This window comes from Aphis gossypii, chromosome 1 (assembly GCF_020184175.1).
Source record: "Aphis gossypii isolate Hap1 chromosome 1, ASM2018417v2, whole genome shotgun sequence".
Lineage (NCBI taxonomy): Eukaryota > Metazoa > Arthropoda > Insecta > Hemiptera > Aphididae > Aphis > Aphis gossypii.
Genome location: NC_065530.1, coordinates 52,949,601 through 52,954,804, shown reverse-complemented (window position 1 = coordinate 52,954,804; position 5,204 = coordinate 52,949,601).

Genomic DNA, 5,204 nt, shown 5'->3' with positions numbered 1-5,204 from the left:
ACGCACTTAGGTGTATGTACATAATATACGCACTGCACGCTGTGACGCATTGTGCGGACGAGCCATAAATTCGACTTTGGTTTCCCCACAGACGGGCGAGTGTATAGGTGACGGGACGGCAGAAACAGAGTGGCGGTGCGTGAGGGGGTCTTCTGATACCGACGGGACCGCATATATACCTACCTGCCACCGCACGAGTTTATCCCACAATATCCCCCTTGCACTGAAAACAGGAGACCCCCTCGGCACACACGCAGGCACTGGTCGCGTGAATTATTAATTATAACGATCCCGCAATGCGCGTTCGCTCGCCGGCAACCGAAAATTTGTGTACTTGCGGCCGGCGGCGCCATTAATCGTCAGCGGGTTTAAATTTCATTACGTCGGACTATCTAAATCACCCCGAACTAAGGCGAAATACGACACCTGCACTACTCTAATTTCGGATCCACTACCGCCATTTGCTATATATATTGCCACCGCTGCCGCCGCCGCCGCCGTTTACATTATGAATATATACCGGCATACCGCCAGCTCTCTCTCTTTCTCTCTCTTACTGTGTGTATAAGTACGAACCAGGAACGGTTTACGTAGGTATATAATATTATAATACGCCGAGTTACCAAAAAATTGATCGAAAAAATAATCGTATTTACGTAATATTGTTATATTTCCCCGCTATTTATACGAATAGGTACATATACAATTGGACCGAAATCACAGTTCAACGTCTTAAATAATAATATACAGCACATAATAACAATAAAATGGTATACTGCAGTATATCGCGATGTCGTGACATTTGCTGTTTTTATTTATTTATTCGGTACGTACTAATTTTTAAGAAATAACTCAATTAAAAATAATTATTAATTTATATTCATCTCGTATAAGACGTGTACGCGGCCAGTGGAGCGCGCCAAGTAATTAGTCGAAAAACAAAAAGAATAAAATAATACACCGGCAACACCGCATTGCATTCGTATGGTAATGTTGTAATGTGCGCATCGATGTCAATTAAGAAACATTCATAAATCTGTATGCGCTACAGAAAACGGCGTGTTATGAATAAGTAACAATCGGTAACGCGTGAAAACCAACACGTATAAGTCTTTGTTTTTGTGCACACGTTATAGTATTACAATAGTATTATGTATATTATACGCCTCTGCTCCGTCTAACGTTCTGTTTGCACTCAAAGTCGACCAAATCGCGTTTTTGCGTTTAATTGTCACGCAACGGCGGTCGCGTCAACGGGGAGTGGAAGGAAGGGAAATAATATCGCCATGAGACAATAAAATAAAAAAAAATTATACACACACACATATATATATATATCATATAATATAATTATAGCGTGTATACCCAATATACGTATATATAATATCGCCAAGTAACATAGTTCGCTATGTTCCAATACGCAAAAGTCGTTTCTTCGCATTTATACCACGCGGCAGCAGAGAAACTAGATTTAAAATCAATTGGCGCGCGTGAATTCCGATCGTCAATACAACATATCGTTATTATGTACGTGTTATAGGTCGTACATACGTCCTCGGAAAATAACGTGTAAATTTTTATCCTGCGCCGGAGTGAGACACACGTCTCTATCAAATATTACTGGTACACATACACACACACACACACACAAATATATACATATATATTATATACGTGTATAGTATGTAAACACGTGCGTGCGTGTATGTGCGTCTCGAGTGTGTATATGCAACTTACGGTAAAGCGTATATATAAACGTGAATTCCGCACAAACGAGCTGACAGGTACGGCGGCAGTGTGGTATTATCTCGACAACCGGCTAAACTCGAGAGAAACGCGACTACGACGACGATCGTCATCAACACGCGCGTTCTGCGACCATCGTTGGTCCATCGTATATATTATATTATATTATTATAATATTTTCTATAGGTACCCGGTACCTATAGAGGTGCGACGAGACTGCTTCATCGGATGCTGCAGCTGCAGCGAATCTCGAAACCGTAATGATCAGCATGCCCGATGTATATATATATACGTAAACGAGAGACTATATATGTATACATCGCATGACCATAATTTTCCGTTCTCCGGGTCAAGTATAGTAGTATAGTGTATTTTTTCAATGCGTTTCATAATATGTACATTATTTACCGGAGATCCGCGTTAGTATTCGGAATAAGAATTAGGTATATAATATTATTTATTAAAACAACCTAGAACAGTTTTTTGTTTACATAATATAATATAAGTTTATAATATACAAACACAATAATGTATACCGTAGAGCGGAAATTGACTACACTGTAGCTATTATTTATTGTTCACAGTGATATTATCTATTTAATTTGAATTTCTTACAAAGAAATATTTGGTATATCACTAAGGAAAACTGGCGTGGAGATCCACAATATTAAATGTTGTCATATAATATATAACCATTATTAGTATACTCTACATAGGTTTTACATGTAGAACAACTATAAATTAAAATTAAAAAAAAAATATGATAATTTTTTAACACCCTTCAAGGGTTAGGGAAAAGGTCACAGTCCCGCCAACTTTAAAATGCAAAACACCTACTTGTTTATTGTTGTGTTACATTATACAAATGAAAATAAAACAATATCACATCGTATTTATTTCGAATATCATAAAATTAAAAGTAAATGTGCAGTATTATACGTGCAGTTTTGCACTCCTTAAGTGCAACAGAGCACTGTATTTATTATCGAATTCGAATAACATAATATGTAATTGGTATCAAACACATACGTATTATACAATAAAACGTGTGGTATTAACGTGCACAACATTATAATCAGAAGCGGTCAACGAAACACCGCAGACCGCGGTATACATAAAATAGGTATTATATACTACCTACGTATAGGATATATAGACGTTGTGTATCTAAGTATAACTATATACATATAGTACACTCGTAGAATTACAATATATATATATTGTATTTTTATATAGCAGTGTATATACCGGTCCGAGTACCGCGAGCGCGCGTTATTTTTTAAGCCACACGCCGTCGTTATTTTTTTACCTCTCATCTTCTCCGAGGCCGACCAACGGTGGAAGACTTATTGTGTTCGGGAGTTTTCATTATATTATATTGTTATATATTATACGTATACGGTTAAATACACCAAAAGACTCGTACAATTTCAAACCGCCGCGGTTGTCGAGGGCGTGGAGTGATGGAGCGGGTGCTCGAGGTGGGGAGGTGGAGAGTCGATCGCTGCAAACGGTGCAGAGTAAAGAGCTGCTACGTAGCGGCGGCGGCGGCGGGCGAGTGTGTACGTATATACGATGGCGGGTCAGCGGTGTGGCGGTGCGGGGGAGGGGGATCTCGACCGCAGTAATAAATCTCCGACGAGGTTTTTTGTGGCCGCGCATAAATTAGGAAATCAAACGGAACCGTGGATATGGCCGGTTTTATCCCGAGTGCTCGGGTGTATCTTCCAATTCCGACTCGGCCGGCTTGACAGTGAATAAATCACCTGGTGAGCCGAATAATGCGTGCACGGGCGGGACGGAGCGGTGTATAAGGCCGACCGTCGGTGAGAGGGGTGGTCGGTGGGAAGCCGAACATTCGAGACCGCATGAATAAAAATAATTTACGAAATGAGAGTATTAGACGACGAGGAAGGAAGATGGAAAAAACAAAGACCATCGCATGTCTATTATATATACATATACATATACATAGGTACATTATAATACACAGAAATAATGTATAAACAATAATATATAATATTATTATAACGAGGAGATTTAAATGCGCCCAATGACGCAACGGTAAAAGGAAACGAAAGAATAAGCGTGCGCGAGATCTGTATTAATGTTTTTTATAAATGGACATATTGTTATTTGACAATAATCTCATATAATTATATATTGTAGATCATCGAATAATATAGGTATCGGTAATAAAAGTTCATTCGTTTGAAAATTGGCGAAGAAATAGTAGCAAAAGTGTTCAAAATATAAAGGTAGTAAGTATCTCAATGTTGTAAAAAACGGTTTATATAATAACTGAAACGTATAGGGTAATCCATAAAAAAAATTAGATTACATCTTTTCGTGAAAAACCGGTTTTCACAAATGTATTTTGGTATTTCGTTCTTTTAGCATATATAACGTGTACAATAATATTATGTATACTATATTCTATATTTGTATATAATGATCTATATCAGCGTTTTAAATTATTTTTTTCTAGGTATAATATATTATAATTATAGTGGTTTAGCTTCTGTTAATCTAATTAAATTATGTTTTGAGCATCACGATGCAAACCCCTAAAAATATAATTCAGTCGAGTAAATACTGCTTTATTTGAGATTATGTGCGTACACCGTACCACACTCATCATAATATGTATACTTATTATTACTATTTCGATTGAAAAAGATACCGACTATTAAACTAAATAAATTGTATGATTCAAAAAAAAAAAAATGCTTTGGCGTTTGAAAATTTAAATTTCGATTAAAAAAATACTAATCATACTTGCAGCTTTCTTTTATAATCCAATTAAAATTTGTCATAACTCCGAGATAGAAAAATACCGAAGATTGATATGAAATATAGTATATGTAAATACATTATTTACACTCCCGCCCGATGGCAACCTTTCAAACAACTTCAGGCTTCAGTGTAGTAGTCGCAATTAGCTCATATGTGTTCACGTAGACTCGTTAAAGAGAAATTACGCATTCGTCGATTTGTCTCGCAGCGATAAGTCGCGAGGGATATAATGAGCGTCCAGCAAAAGTGCATTGTTGTTGACTTGTTGTGTCGTTTATATTTTCGTATTCGGTAAATAATAATAAAAAAATTCACACGATATATTATACGACGAATACATAAATATTATACTAAATCACATCAATCTACCACAATATAATTTATTGTCGTATAATATGACGCGCGTTGAGGGTGCAGTAGACATATTCATATATTACAATATTATTATACATCTATTATAATTTATAATACATTATACGTAAAAATACCCTTGTCGAATAAAAATTGCTTTTGAAGGTTGCGTATTATGATATTATACAAGAGTAACGATATTTCTTGAGTGTAACATTCGAACGAAATTCAAAATATGCAAACATAATATTGTTATTAATGTACCGATAAAGTTTTCTCGTGATAAGATATTACTCCATGCCACGATTCTC